Source organism: Callospermophilus lateralis, unplaced genomic scaffold (genome assembly GCF_048772815.1).
Source record: "Callospermophilus lateralis isolate mCalLat2 unplaced genomic scaffold, mCalLat2.hap1 Scaffold_132, whole genome shotgun sequence".
NCBI lineage: Eukaryota > Metazoa > Chordata > Mammalia > Rodentia > Sciuridae > Callospermophilus > Callospermophilus lateralis.
The window spans coordinates 3,013,020-3,030,196 of NW_027512489.1; positions in this window are offsets into that span (position 1 = coordinate 3,013,020).

The following is a 17,177-nucleotide window of genomic DNA, read 5'->3' on the forward strand; positions in this document are numbered from 1 at the left end:
TTCACAGATAAACTTTCTTTCTAACATGAAGTTCCCTTTCAGAAGGAAAATGCATCCTATTCCCTGGTTCCTACACTCATTGACTTTTTTTTCTTCACGAAATCTAAAATTACTGCCAATATAAGTTTTAGAAAGCCACATGAACCCTGAGAACTGAAATTGTAGCAGTCTCGAACTCAGACAGTTAGCATGAAAACCAAAGAAGGCACTGACCTTCTGGTGGATTCCCCAGAAGCACCCAGTAAGGAAAAATGAGCTCTGCTTTACATCACTGACCATCCAGTGTTCCTAGCTAAGTTCTTGAAACCTTCTATTCAATGCCAATAAAACTCCAGAAATTATTCCTTCTAACTATAAAACTATTCCCATTGACAATTTCCCTACCCCTTCTAAATCTTGCCTAACCACTGTTCTACTCTCAACTTTTAGGCAAACAACAGGTTTAGAGTTTATTGTTTTTCACTGAGTTATATATATATATATAACTTACTAATTTGCTTAGGGCCTTACTAAGTCTCTAAGCCTGGCTTTGAACTTGTGATTATTCTGCTTCACCCTCCTGAGCCACTGAGTAAAACAAATTTAACTGATATAAGAATTTTCACTTCCTAAACTTTCTGAAGAAAAATTTGCCAAAATTTTGGAGTATGTGTGTACTTTTATTAATCTGTATACTTTTGATCTAGTAATTCCAATTTCAATCATTCTTGATATTCAGGTTAAATATTTATATAAAAATGTGTTCTATAATTTAACTTGTATGAATTATAAATAATAATCTATTGGTTAATATCTTACACCTTATTGCTATGATAATATATGGCAAAATAGTTTCAAAATATATTTGAAGATTATTGATCTGGAGGGACATTTGATTACAAATGCTCAAGTTAAAAAATATAAAATATGTTCATTGGGTGTTTGGTCATATATAGACACATAAGCATATAAGTTTAAATTTACACTATTTTAGTATTTAAAAAGGAGTCTTCATAAACACACCTTACATACAGATGTATGAGAAAACACTAAAATACAAGCCATGTTAAACTTAAAATACAGGTGAAATTATTATCATATTTATGGTTTTTGTTTTTCAAAATGCTAATTGAAGGATATTTAAAAACTTCTCCACTTTTAAATTAAAGTATTGTTGGAAGACTGTATGACAGAGGTTGTCTAAGTAATTCTTTCATGATGAATTGAATATACGTTGGAGGCTATGTATGAAAATGGGTTGTCTCTCTGAACTCATGAAGGAATTTAATTACAAAAATCTTATGTCAATGATATTAAAGAAGGTAGAAACTAATTGGACTATGGTGTTTAGTGGTAGGGCCCTTGAAAAATGTTTAGGTTTGATTACTTCATTAGGATGGAGCCCCTTTGATGGAGTTCTGGTGGTTTTTTAAGGAGAAAGAACTAAGATATAGATTTGAGAGATACACAACATGGCCCCTGCCATGTTGTGATGCATCCAAGAGGGACACCTCTCAGAGCCTTAAACCTGTAAAGATCTGAAATATCTGAAAGATGGGATAAATGGCCATGACCAGAATGCTGATAGAAATACAGACAGTAAGGACCATGCTAATGAGAACTCAGATGCAAATGAAGATATTCTACTGGAAACTGGAATCAACAATTTTCACACCTCTGCTGTGAATGTGGCTGAACTGTGTCCATGCTCTGAAGCTTATGGAGGGCCAAATCTAGAAGTGATGGACTATAATATCTAATGGAGAAAATATGTAGTCAAAACAGCATTCAGTCTCCTTCCTGGTTACTTTAAATTGTATTCTATAGAACTTGGAACCAATGGGATAATCTAAAGCTGAAATGTATAATTTTAAAGAAAAATATGGAGAATTCACAGCCTGTTTAGGGAAGGAGTGAGCAAAAGCACATTTGTGACAGAAGGGTAGAGTGGAAAAACCACTTTCTAAATGGAATGTGCTCATTAGTAAGACAATTGGGAAAAAGCCTAATTTCTTGACCACTGAGACACATCTGCAGCCCTATTTTGTATTTTATTTAAAGACAAGGTCTCACTGAGGTCCTTAGCACATTTCTTGTAAAAAAAAAAAATATATTCTTTAGTTTTAGGTGGACATAATATCTTTATTTTTTTATGGTGATGAGGATGGAATCCTGTTCCTCACATGTGCTAGGTGAGTGCTCTGTTACTTGAGCCACAACCCCCACTCTTAGCTCCTCGCTTTTGCAGAGGCCAATTTTGAACTCACAATACTTCTGCCTCAGCCTCCCAAGCAGCTGGGATTTCAGGTGGGCATCACCGTGCCTGGCTTTATCTTATGGTTGAGGCGAGGTATTGCTTATGTTGACCAGGTTGGCTTCCAGCTCCTGGGCTCCAGTGATTCTCATTGTCACAGCATCCTGTACAGTGGGGACAGCGAGGACTACAAGGTCATGCCACCATGACTGGCTTCTTATTTTTTAAACAAGGCTGTTCCAGAGCTGGGTCTGGGGCTCAGTGGTAGAGCTGCTTGCTTATCTTGCGTGAGGCACTGGGTTCGATCCTCAGCAGCACATAAAAATAAGTAAAATAAACATTAAAATATACAACAACATGATTTAAAATAGACAAACAAGCAAGATTGTTCTGATGTCCCAATTTAACAGATGAAGCCGTGGAGGCTGGGGCTGGGTAACTTGCTGTAGCAGACGCTGTGGGTGCTCCACCCATGACCCCCACCTATCCTGCTCAAGGCTCTGACGGTGCAGGGGGGATAGAGAAACGAGCCATGTTATTGGTAGAGGCTGGGACACATACACTGGCAGAGGCTAAGCCACTTTCCTAAGTTTCCCCACTTGTCCTGGGAATCTGTGTCTTGCAGGATGACAGATGAGCCATGTCTTGCAGGCATGGTGGACTGTGTGTGGACAGTCAAGGGGGTGGGACTGGAATGAGGGTGAGCAGGAGAAAATAAGGTCCCTGTGGCCTCCAGTTTTCCCACTGTCATTACTGGGTTTGAGAAGCCTAAGCCATCCTGTGTTACAGAATCAGAGCCCCAAGCCTAGCACCCCAATTGCCATCCCAAGCAATCCTCTCTGGGAAATCTCCAGTGGGGTGTGCCGGCTGGGTTTTTTTGTTTTGTTTTGTTTTGGTTTGGGGTTTGGTTTGGTTTTTCAAACAAAAAGCAACTAAAACAAACACATAGCAATTAAAACCTCCAAGTGAGGGCAGCCACTGTCCTCGGGCAGAGGGTGGAGCACAGTCGGCCCCTGGGAAGCTTGACCTGTTGTTCCTCATTGGAACACGCTGGTGGACAGTGGACTTGTCTGTGTTTCCAGTGTCAACAAAAACAAGTTGACTTACAAAGTACTAAAGTCCCAGATGTGGTGTCACACACCCGCAATCCCAGTGACTTGGAAGGCTGAAAATGGGGGATCGCAAGTTCCAGGCTGGCCTGGACAACTCAGTGAGGCCCTGTCTCAAAAACAGTAGGGGCCACACACGTGTGGGAGGCTGAGATGGGAGGATTCCAAGTTCAAAACCAGCCTCAGCCTCGAAGAGGTGCTAAGCAGTCAGTGAGTCTCTGTCTCTAAATAAAATACAAAATAGGGCTGGGGAGGTGGCTCAGTGGTGGAGTGCCCCTGAGTTCAATCCCCTCCCAAAATAACAGAAGGGGCTGAGGGTGTGGCTATGTGGTCAAGTGCTTCTCAAGTAGGTGTGGCCCTGGGTTCACATCCAGTACCAAAACAGAAAGAGGGAAGAGAGAGAGAGAAAGGAAGGAAGGAGGCAGAGAGGAAGGGAAGGAAAGAAAAAGTCCTAAAGTGGTGCTGAATGAATGGGTTTGAAATTGTTACCAACACAGACCACAGTGCGGTGCAGTGACAGGAGGAAGATGTCTGTGTCTGTCACACATGTGGTCGAACACGCAATTGACTATTACCAGGCATCAGAAACTAGAATGGCAGTTTCCTCTGGGAAATGCAGGAGGGTGGCTGAGGGTTGTTTTTAATTTTATCCCGTAAGCACTCATGAGCAGTCAGTGTTTTTAAAAGTGTGTGTGTGTCCACATTACAACCTCTGCCCCATCCCCATGGTGCCCATATTCCCTTGGGGACAGGGTATTGTGGTGCTCCACCTCGACCCCCACTCTCCAACCTGTCCCTGCTGGGTGGTGGGGCCCTGGAGAAACTCTTGGCCTCTCTGGACTCCCATTTCCCTGTGGTACAAGGTGAGACTGGACCAGGTTTCCCCAAAGACCCCTCCTATCCCAATGTCCCATGTGCTGTGACTTGGTAAACCCAATCCAGGGCCCAAAGCTGGTCTGATGTGCAAAAAACCTCTCAACCCAGCCCACCCCACGACCCTGACCTAGGCCACTGAAGCCTCCCAAGATGTTGGGACAGCACACCCAAACAGCAGCAGTGCTTGGGCAGGTGTCCCCGCCTCCAGGCAGCCTCTGCCCTGCCTCTGCTGCCAGCACCCTGACTGTGCCCTAAGACCCAACTATTCCCTGTGCGGACCTTGAGGGACTCTCCCTTTTAACGCAGGATAGTGCATATGCTTCCCCAAGCCCTTGTTCTGCAGCCCAGGGACACAGCGACACCAGGACAAGGGCCTCTCCCCACGATGGGGTTTCCTGGAGGGTGGTCCATTCCTTAGTCCCCTAGGGTCTGGAGCCAACCAAGCCCTAGTCCTTCTCCCATTCATCCCAGCAGCTCTCCCCGGCCAGGAAATCCCTCTTGGGCCTATGTTGTCACCTCTGTCATGTGCACCCTGAACCCTGATGGACAGAAGAGCGCCCTGTTACTAAGACAGCCGCTAAGACCAAGCACATCTCCACACAAATCCCACAAAGGAGCCACCTGGGAAGGGTGATCTCAGCAGGCCCGAGAGCCTACAGCTCTCCACTCCGCCCTGGAGAGTCAGGCCCAGGCCCCACCTAGAGGAAGAAAGCAATCTCTTCCCTCCTGGAGGGCTGTGGGGCTCACTGAGAACTCACTTTTTTTCCCTGGAGCCCAGAGCACTCAGGAAGCAGCAAGCACAGGAAGGGCAGCCTGCACCCAAGGACTGGCTAGAGGCTGCCAGGAGTTCCTGGCTGGTTCCAGGCTCCCCCAGCCATTGGGAACCCAGGCCTGGGATGGACAGGGCCTTGGAAAAAGTCACAAGTTGTCCTCAGCAGTTGAGGACATTGGCCAGAGCCTATAACATTAACCTTTACAGATATCACCAGTAAATGGGAGGATTCAGCCCCTTTCCTGAGAGGAGCTGCAGAAGGGATGAGCTGGAGGGGGAGCCTGGCAGAGGAGGTTAAACTTGCCCTTTCCATCAAAGGGACACAGGCTGGGAGTGGGAATGGACAGGGGTTCTCCTTTCTCACATGGGAGAACCAAGACTCAGACAGAACACGCTGGGTCCTGAGAACTACAAGAACCCCCATTCTTCAGGATTCTCGTAAAAACCATAGCAGTTGTCTGGGCTGCAAAATGTGGCTTGTGGAGCTCGGTGAGCAATTGTTACACCTGCAAAGAACCACAAGGGTCTTTTGACTCGATGGGCCTCGTGTGCATCTCCCTATCCCAACCAAGGGCAGCGCAGAGCACCACCGACCCTTGCTGTGCAAGAACTCAGTCCAGGGCTGCCAGATCTTTTGATCACCTGGAGCCTGGGAGCCCAGCCCGGGTCATCCCTGGGGGAGGTAAGCCTGGTCCTGAGCACAGAGCCTGAGGAGGACTCCCCTGTGTGTGCCGATGGCCTTCAAGGAGGGCTAGTGCAAGAGGTGGCAGGGTCTCCCAGGGCACTGGCCTCCCCTTTGCTGCAGGACACCTCTCTACACCCACCTCCTCCCAAGCCACCTAAGGGACAGAAAAAGTAGTTAGGGCCTTATTGTCTGCAATGACACAAACATGGGCTCTTGGCCACTTGTAGCTGTGTGACCTCTGGCTAGTTACTCAGCCTCTCAAAACTTCACTTTCTGCATCTGTAAAACAGGGGAGGAGAGCCTCTCTTTGTAGGAGAATAATGCTGCTCATCAAATTCCATCATTCCTATCTATAAACACATTATGGTTCCAGAAGCCTTGGCGCATGCCTGTAATCCCAGCAGCTCAGGAAACTGAGGCAGGAAGATCACCAGTTTGAGGCCAGCCTCAGCAACTTAGAAGACCTTGTCTCAAAAATAAAGGAGGTGGAGGCTGTGGATAGAATTCAGCAGTAAAGCACCCTGGGTTCAATCCCCACTACCACAAAAGAAATCAAAATAAAAAAGGTATTGTCCCTTTTCTGTTGTAATACACCTCAAGGCCCTGGCTATGGGGTTAACACAAGTAGTTACCTGGGAGTTTTCCAACCCTGGATAAACAGCGAGTCACCTAAGCAAAATCTGATGCCCAGGCCTAATTCAGAAAGGAGAGAAGGGAGACAAGGCAGCCCACCTCTCAGCCTTGCCTTGGCTTAAAGTGGGAAACCACTGATCTAGTCTATTGGCCTCCAGACGGATAGGGAAACTGAAGCACAGAGAGGTGGTGTGACTGGAGCAAAGTCACACAGCAAGCAGGAAGCAGGGCTGGACCAGAAGTTCCATGCTGACTCCTGCCTGCTGCCCCAGCTCATCTAACCCTTAGTTTGTTAGCAAAACTCAAGGCCTCCAGGGCCAGACACAAAAGAGGCAAAGAGGACTCGACTGCACTCCGGAGTCGTGGAAACTGGCAGGACAGTGCCAGCGATCCTTGCTGTGTAAGAACTCAGTCTGGGGCTGCCAGAACTCCTGGTGACTTTGAAGGAAAGTTAGAAACGTGAGTTTTTGTGCAAACTTTCCTGAATCTTAAGAATTACTTTCTAGGGCTGGCGTCGGGGCTGAGTGGTAGAGGGCTCACCTAGTATGTGTGAGGCACTGGGTTAGATCCTCAGCACCACATAAATATAAAATAAAGATATTGTGTCCACCTGAAACTAGAAAATAAATATAAAAAAAGAATTGCGTTCTAATTCCAAGCAAATTTTTTAAATATTTATTTTTTAGTGGTAGTTGGACACAATACCTTTATCTTATTTATTTATTTATTTATTTATTTATTTTTAATGTGGTGCTGAAGATCAATCCCAGGGCCTTGTACGTGCTAAGCGATCGCTCTACCACGGAGCCACTGCCCCAGACCCCAAGCAAATTTTAAACCTGAACAACCAACCAACAAAAACCTGGAGCTAGGTGCGCTTCTCTGGTTACCAGTTTGGGACCTCAGTTCAGGATTTCATGGTAGAACCTGGGGATAATTTTTTGTCTACGAGTCAGGATAACATGAGAGGTTCTTGGAAAGTATCTTTCTCTATAAATCAGTGTCTGGTCCTGGTGGCTCATATTCTGCCATTACCTATTTGCTCCTGTGAGCCAAACAGTGCTCTCCCCGGATATTCTTGTCAAAAGGTTTTGAAGAGTTTATTACAAATATCGTTGTCTAGAGAACAGATTTAGGTACTGTCCTGGACCTGGAAGAACAGAAAAATTAATGGAAAGTGCACTGCATCCCATGAGAGGGAGGAACAAAAAAGGCTGTGCTGTGGCATCTTCAGCCTCCCTCCATTGCTTCAGTGTGTAAGAGGGTAAACTGAGGCCCCTTGTGGAGCAGACCCTGAGGTCACATATCTATCTCAGAGCTCTAAGACCCTTCTTCCCCACTGGGTCAACAGTGACTTCTGACAGAATTACTGGATGCCTCTCCTGACTCCCTTTGCTTCCTGTGGATGCACCCACCATGCCCTCTGCTCCTTCATCAATGCATCTCCTGGTTCATAGGCTGTGCTCACCTAATGGGTCCCGGGTGGGATGCTGCTTCTAACGTGCTTCCCCTGTCTTCTCACCATCCACTGTTCTTATGGGTTGGGATCCACTCACTCAGCCTGACTCTGCCTCACCAACTCTGCCAAACAACTAAGCCCCACTATGTCCTCTCCACTTTTTTTCATAGGCTCCACCCAGCATCTGGCCTCTTACCTGCACTGTTCTGCAGAGCCATGCCCACTCCACCCATTTGATCTTCTACATTGTGTCCATGTGGCTCATCTTCCACAGACATATTTAACACTCTGCGATTGCAGGATTTTCTCTCTAGCTCTGGAACCTTTGTAGTATGGCTTGTTTGATATAAGAATACCTCAATATTGTGATTAACAATGTTTCTCAAAAGTTAAAAAATAACATTAAAAAAATCTGAGGATGAGGCTCAGTCGTTATGTTCCCCTAGTTTGAAACCCTTGTACAAAAAAAAGAAAGAAAGAAAGAAAGAAAAAGGAAAAAAGAAAAAAAAGAAAAAGAAAGAAAAAGAAAAAAAAGAATAAAGAAAGAAAAATAGGCAAGTAAGAAAAAAATGTGGTTCCTTTTTCTTATGTTATGTGTTACAAATTTAGCATTCATCTTTACCTGTTGTGGAGGCTGTGAAAAGTCAGTCTTTCATACATACTTCCATGCCCACACGTGACCTTTTGCTGTAAGGCTATTGCTTTATGTCAAGGTCTATAATTTACCTGCCACCTCACTTAAATTGGAATTTTTTTTCAAATCCTAGGTTTCTCTGGTAGCAGGGTTCTTCTTCAGTCCTTGGAACCTGACTTCTTTCTTTAGTGCTCATTTAGTTTCAAGTTTTTTTTTTTTTTTTTTTTTTGGAGAAGACACACTTGAAAATCGGGGACAGTAAAGCTTGCTTAAACTCACTTTCCCAATGGCCCATCAGTGCAGAAATGGAGATTGGTACCAGTGTCAGCCTGTTGTGGAATAGTTCTCAGGAGAACCATGGGAGCCCTGAGATTTTGGACTTGAGTGTTGGCATCAAGAGAAAAGATACTCACTCTCTGTGAACATTCTGCAGCAGATGAGGGACCCTGGAGATGACTCAGGCCTAACTCTGTCCCAATGGCTCAGATTAGGTACTATAGAGGTTCTGTGTTGTATTTTCCTTCCATCCCCAGAGACCTGAAAAACAATTGGTGACAAAGATGGCTGGTTTTCTTGACCTACATTGTTCCTGAACCTGAAGACAATGAATAGAAAGCAGAACAAGGAGGAAAATCAATGCATCTGTCTTTCCAATACTAGAAAGGTAAACCCATCAAATACTGAAAAATATTTCCTTTTACTTGAAAATCAAGAAGCCCAGTGATTGGTAATCTGGGCTGCTATGGCTATCCAGCTATTCCATCATGCCCCAGGGCCCTTCCTGTTTTTCATTGTGCCATCCATTTAATACAGCAATCAGGGGAAAAAGAAAAAGGGAAAAAAAACAAAGAGCAAGAGTCCCAGTTGCTTCCAATGTTATCTCATTGGCCAGCACAAAATCACAGAGACCCCTACCTGCAAAGGATATTGGGGAATGCAGTTGTTTTTCACTTTTACTTTGGGTTTGTTTTTGTATTTGGTTGTGGGGACTGAATCTATGATTGCTTAATCACTGAATAACCATCCCCAACACTTTTTAAATTTTAGAGACAGATTTTTAGGGCTTTACTAGATTGCTGAAACTGTCCTTATACTTGTGAGCCTCCTGCCTCAGCCTCTATAGTCACTGGGATTATAGTCATGTGCCGTTAGGCCTGCCTGTGTTTTTTTAGGTGCTGGAGTTGGAACACAGAGACAGGCACATGTGAAATTTGTTTACTACTGAGCTGTAATTTCAGCCATAAACTTGTCATTTTGAATTATTAGCAACACATTTTAAAAAAATATAAGGTCCCAGTGGAATGAATGAGGGATACCTGCCACCTGGACACTAGCAACCAGTTGTGCTTGTGTTCTTTAGTGCAGGCCCAATGCATACTCACAGGGTGGCATAAAAAGATGGGCATCAAGTGAAGAATGGGTAAGGATGGGCTGTGAAAGTAGAACTGCTGGATAGGTGGCAGACTGAGATACTGTTCTTTCATGTGTTGTGATGGGCATCTCAGGTGGAGAAGGGGTAGAGCTTGAGTGCATTTTGGTGGTTACACACTGAGATACATCCCCATTTTTTAAAATATATTTTTCTTAAAATATTTTTCCCCTGGGATGTCAGGCCTGCACCACTGAGCCAACTCTTATACAATTTTTAAAGTTATTTATTCCATTGTAATATTGATCTATTGAAACTTACAATATAAAAGCATACTTACAATATATTCACTTATTATAAATAAAGTTATAAGAATTAGAATATGTCATCTTTATAAAAATAGATGTCACAACACTTGTTCCCAGTGACCAAATATGACCCATAAAATGTTAAACACATATGGACATTTGATTTATATATTTTATTCTTTTTTCCATATTTATTATTATAGACAAGTTCTAAACACTAAATGAGTGAATGCAGAGGTTTATGCCAATTTCCCTAATTACTAATTGAGAATAATATTTTATTTTTCCTAGTAGTGGCATTTATTTTCCCACAAATACAGCATGTGGAATTTATGTGTTGAAGCTGAAAAGTTAATTACACAGAAACTGAGAACAGAAACACTTCCCGGATTTATAATAAGAATGAGAAACTGACTGATTGTGTGTAGGGAGTGCAAAAACAATTAAGTCCAGAAAGTAACTCTTAGGTTTTAGAGTACAATAAGGTGATTACATTGTATAATAACTACTTAAATAAATCAAAATAGCCAGAACTTAGAAAGTTTCAAACACAGAATAATAATTTTAATGAGATGAAAATTACCCTGATCTGATAATTACACACTATGTACACATGCCGAGTTATAATAATGGGTCTCATATCCAAGTACAAAGAGTAGATTCCAGGTAAAAATAAAAATGAATAGAAGTAAATTCTTTGATGTTTTAGCCAAATATCTACATTACCTAAGATTTTTAAATGGTATCCTATGGTCATGAATGTTTCACTGTTTTGGTTTCCCTTACTGTCATGTCTTTTAGATCTGCAAGTTCTAAAGAGTCATGGAATGATTTAGACTTATTTACATGGATTTCTCATGACTGTTATTTATTTTCAAAACTTGTTTACACTTTATTTTATTATTTTATTTTTATGTGGTGTTGAGGATTGAACACAGTTCCTCACATGTGCTAGGCAAGAATTCTACCACTGAACCACAATCTTAGCCCTGATGACTGGTATTTTTTAATATGTGGCTGGAAAAAACTAAAATACATACCTACTATTTCAGGTACTTGACTTAAAATACAACATGCCTTGTATAAAAAAAAAATATTCCATCAAATTAACATCATTTTTTTTGTATCAATTTTATGCATGGTTTCTTTACTGGAGAAATGCATCACTTACTTCAAGCAGATGAATATTGGGACTCTTATGGAAGTTTGTCTTGTAGTCTTGGGTCAAATTCTTGTACTTTAATTTAAAAACCTTACAATGGAATGACTTTGAGTCTATCTGAACTGTGACTTTAATTACACCTTTATTCCAGATGACTAAGGAGAAAACAATAATAATATATTTCTACTGATATTCAATAGCTGGACTTTGGTCACTTGAGATAGTTTTTCTGGTCATGATAATAGCATATATGCAAGGTGGATAGCTACATTGGGGATTCAAAGACAGGCCTTAAATACTGTCAAAGAGCTTTCTACACATATTGCTAGAAAATTTTAATATCATGAAAATAATTTGAATCCACAACATATGTAGCCATTATGAAAAGAAAAGTTTTAAATCTATTAAATCACATAGATGATGAAGTACATAATTAAAAGATAATGGCCAGCATTTCTACTGAGTACTTTTTATTTCAGAAACACATCAATATTTGATCCTTGTTCTTCTTTCATACACAATAGCTCTAGAATATATGTAATAAGACTCCATATATGTAATACAAGATGATCAGATTTAGCACCAACATAACATTGAACTCAATAAAACATTACAAATACAAATTAAAAAATCATCTTAGAGGATATGCTTCTCAGTGTCATCTTAGATGATATATTAAAGGCATTAAGTCTGATAATAAATGGTCAAAAGATAGATCTAAAAAAATACATCTATGTGCACACCTACTACATTGAGATTCATTTTTTGAGAAGGTAGCAATTCTTTACTTTTGTACAATCATTCCATTTCAATTCATTGAAAATTGTAGAGTTTTCAATATATTCCTATTGCTTAATCAAGAAGAGAAAGATGAAATCAACTTAACACTCTACCTCAGAAAATCTCAAAAGAAGATAATATCAAGAAATATTTTGAGAATATATGGTAATTCTGAATCTATAAGAAAGGCTATGTACAGTGGGAGCACAGCTACTATTACATAATCCAGACATGATTTGGTAATAATATTCGAATGGCACCTGGAGAATAGTAGAGAGAGTTGATAATTGAAGTGGGAAAAATGTGTGTTGGGTGAATCCACATATATCCCTAATAATAGGATAGGCTGAGATTGATAAAGATGACACTATTTGAAATAAGGGCTTCTGCTTCATTTTCTCTTGAGATATATACTATTAATATGGAATTTGAAAATAAAGATCAACAAAATATATTATTTTATTAGTATAAGAAACATTTCCTCTGAAGTTCATCTTGAGATCTCAGCTAACACCATAATTTTCTTCTGCAACTTCACGTGCCTTTTCTAGCACAAGTTCTAACCCAAGAACTTTACCATTGGTATCTTGGCCGTAACATATCTAGGGATGCTGATAATGATGGGGTTTATAGTTACAGATGTTTTTGTCTCAGAATTTTGGAGATGACATCAAATATAAGTTAATAATCTACTTTCACAGGTTTGGAGAGGGGGCTTCTCCATTTTTTCCATCTGCCTGCTGAGTGTTCTCTATGACATACACCTCAGCCCCAGAAGCTCTTGTTTGGCAACGTTCAACCATATATTGTCACATCAGAGCCTGTGGTTCCTTGTTTCCTGTGGGTATTCTGCATGTATGTGACCTGGTGTGATCTTATATATATTACTGTATGCTGAATAATCATACAGATGCATTACTTTCTAAGGCATTTATTTTAAATATTTGGGATGTTCCAGGAATTCTTTTTATAGGGTTCATGTCCTCAGGTCTTTCTAAAGTTCAATAAATAGAAAAACCTCTAACTAAAAAATAAATGATGTTATCACTATTAAAATGTGAACATTAATATAAATAAACAATATTTAAATCTCTCAGCCCATAGGTATAAGGACTTAGATTACAAAGATCAATTTTTTGGGAGACACAAACTACCAAAATGCATTGTGTCCTTGGTGATCATTGTACTGGGAAGAAATTATTGGTTTCAGCATTGGACTCTCACCAAGCCATGGATTTATTAAGGGTAGGACACTGATGTTTTCTTCTGTAACCATGACATGGTATCAATCATATGTAAAAAGAAAAAAAAATTAGAGAAAGAGAAAATGGTTCCCAAAGAAAAAGAAGGCATTACCAGCATTCTGTAATAGTGCAAAGAATATCCAAAATGTGGCCTCTGTCTACTGGGGCATCTACAGAAGGCATGAACTTGTATACTTTCTGGCAGAAAAAAAAATGTTCTAACCTTCCAAAGAATTGGGCTTTATTACTTGAAATTATAAAAAGTAGCTGTGGATAAAGCAATATTTCTTGCAGGACTGAACATTCAATGTACATTTGCAAGAATATAAAATAGATTCCCAGAGCTATTCAATACAGAAATATTGTTAATACATAAAGCTCAGGAATAGCCCAAATGTCCATCATTTGTTTAGTTCCAACTTTGGTCTATCTACACCATGGAAAGGTAAGATTTTTGCATATGTGGGTTGTTTTCCAGGTTGTTTCATTGAGTAATAAATAAGGGGCAGACAGGATATACAGGAGCACTCCCTTTTGGGTAAGAAAGAAATTTACCTAATAACTTATTATTGTTATTGACTCCTACCAGAACAAGAAACAGTAAGAATATATACTAAAAGCAATTAAAACAGATGTTCATGAAGGGCAATGAGAAAAGGTTAGTGGGATGGAATAGAGTTGAGTCTTTAACATGGGTTTATATTTGAACCACATAAACAACAACCATGTTGAAAACATAGAATTAAATCAATAAAAAAAATCAAGCCCAAAAGGTAAGTGTCTGACAACCCAGTCATGAACCACACTATTCGGTTACAAATATCTTTTTTGTTTTTCTTTTTTTTAAAAGAGAGAGAGAGAGAGAGAGAGAGAGAGAGAGAGAGAGTGAGAGAGAGAGAGAGAGAAAGAAAGAGCGAGAGAGAACTTTGAAAAAAATATATATATATTGTTTTCAGGGGACACAACATATTTATTTTATTTTTATGTGGTTCTGAGGATAGAACCCAGTATCCCGTGCTTCCCAGATGAGCATGATACCACTTGAGCCAGATCCCCAGCCCCTAATTAGTTTCCTAAGCTTGCCTGATTTCCAGGATCTTTTTCTCCAATGTGAACAATAGTTTACCTAAATTTTTTACCACATGCTTGCTGCAATGTAATATTTACTGATCAGTAATTAGCCATAAAGGAGCCCAGGATTCATATGCAATGTTTAGTGTCAGTGCAGCAAGGGACAACATGGGTTTTATGCTTTCTCCATTAGACTGGAGTTTACAATGGAAGGGGCCACTTCTTATTTTGAGTGAGCAGCCTGGTGAATACACAGATACGACTGTTAATATGCACTGAAGAATTCTTTGAAAGTTTATTGCCAGGAACACATAGAGGACTTGACAGTTACTTCCAGGTCCAGATTTCAGAAACTTGGCTATACACACTTGGGGCAAAATGACCAGTCTAACACCCTGTGTGAATATGTATTGTAATATTGTGGTAGTTTATCATAAGCCTAGGCAGAAAAAGGTTGGGTCTTGAAGGTTATACAGTCATGTGGGTAGAGCTATGGAATGGGATTAATGTCCTTTATTTAAAGAGAGCTGCAAAGAAACTTCTCAATTTATCCTTTGAGGACACACATGGTGCACTTCCTTACTCTCATCAAGCTGCTATAATAATTTATGGTAGACTGGGTGGTTTATAAGCCACAGACACTCATTTTTCACATTGTATAAGATCAAGGCACAAGGCTATTCAATGCTTGTTGAGAAAATTTATAATGGGTAGAAGCTCCTGGCTGTGTCATAATGTGGTGGAAGAAGCCAGCTAGCCTGTAGCACCTGTTCATTAGAGCATTAATTCCACTGATGAAGTCTTCAGCCTCAGAAACTCAACACCTCTCCAAAGACTCACCTTCTAATACCATCACCTTATTGGAGAGAAGTTCAACCAAGATACTCAAAGGGACACAAACCTTCATATTACAGCTTTCTATGAAAAAGCAGGATCTCAATAGTCAATAAATCTGTTGGAAAGTTGATCTTAGAAATCTGAGCTTTCAGAAATCCACAAATAAAATTTGTTTTTTTGCTTGTAAAGTATGTAGTTTCTAGAACTCCCTTAGAGCAGTCCAATCCGACTAAAGTATATTTCAAATGATGATATTGTCTTTTCAATTGTTCCTCCATTATGAACAGTTCTCTGATTTTTACACAGGTTATCAACTCTCTGGGCATCTCTCTCTCTGTGTATGTGCCTATGTACATGCACATACAACAGAAAGGAGTTTGGGACTTTCTGCCAAGCCCAATCCTCATATTCTGCATTTCTACATGTCAAATTTGAAAACCACCCGCTTGGCCCCATCCCTGCAAGGCAGGCCCAGGCCTCCTGTGGTGTTATTCTCTGAGCTACCTCTTTATGGTTGGAGTGAAGCCTGCTTCTACCCTGTACTCTGGACTCTGCTCTCTCCTCCTCAGTCTTTGCGTATACCCTGGTTAGAGCCAGGCCTTCCATTGCACCCGTACCTCCTTTTACTGCTCTATAACCTGATCATTATGTGCCAATGCTTTACCATGCTCATTTGTGCATTTCTTCCCCTCTGTTCCCACAGATACAATGAAGCTGCCATTTGCTAGCTGTGTGACCTAAATCAAGTTAACTTGACACAGCTGAGCATCTTTGTCCTGCAACATGAGTGTAAACATGGCTTCTGCTCATGGAGTTCTTATTGCCAGTGAAGAGGGCAGGGATAAAAGTCTCAAAAACAATGTCCAGTACATGGTCATCAAGGGCTCCTGATGTCATTAAATGTTACCACTACTAGCTGTCAATCTCATTTCACAACTTGGGAACATGAATCACTGAAAAGTAAAAAAAAATAATAATTATACTTAACTTCACCTGGCCAGTGGGACCAGGTCTGCTCTGACTCTAGATTCTCTGTCCCAACCAGAGCTCAGGGCCAAAATGAATACAAAGGTGCCACATTAATAGAGGACTAATGTAAACCTGGTAAAAGCAGTTTCATGAATGGACAAAAGGGAAAGAATTGTGGGAAGGAACCATATCCTATATCTGACACCTGGAGAATCAGGAGATTTTTACCTTCACATTGATTCCCTTCTCTTGAGAACAAAACTGTACTGAAAACAGACCCCAGAAACAGGTTAGTCATCAATGCAGACAATAAAGGACACTCTGGAAGTTACCAGGCTGTTTGGTGCATGTACAAGCAGTAAGAGCCACAGATCGGAAGACCTCAAATGGTTCACATGAGACCTCATTATTCCTGCATCTTCATTCCCTGGCTCACACAATGGCAGGCTGAGCTTGGAAACTCAAGGTTCTGTGTGCTGGCAGGTGATATACCCAAAAAATAGCATCTGCACATCTTTTCACAAGTTTACTCATTCCACTCAGCCATAAACAACAGAGGAATTATATCATTTGTGGGAGATGGAGGAACCTGGAGCACATCAAATTAAATTAAATAAATCAGCTGCAGAAAGTCAATTTTCAAGTGCATTCTCTGATATGTGAAAGGTAAAAAGAAAAATGGAGTGAAAAAAGAAGTGGATCTCGAAAAAATTGGAGAGAGAATAGTTGAGTTTAGATTGATGGAAGAGAGGATAAGAGAGATGATTCAGGCACTGAGAAATGAGACTGATCAATGACGTTATGCCCATACATGTATATATTACAAATAAATATACTAATAAATTAATATAATGTCCTAATATAAATGACATTTTTGGCACCTGTGACTGAAATTCAGCATGCTTCACAATTGAGCAACATTACTTCACCACTCCTTTTATGTATTTTTTTTAAATAGGTTTCTGCTAAGTTGTTCAAGGCTTTGCCAACAGACAAAAAGCTGGGTGACCACTTTTTGTCTTTGTAAAAATACAAA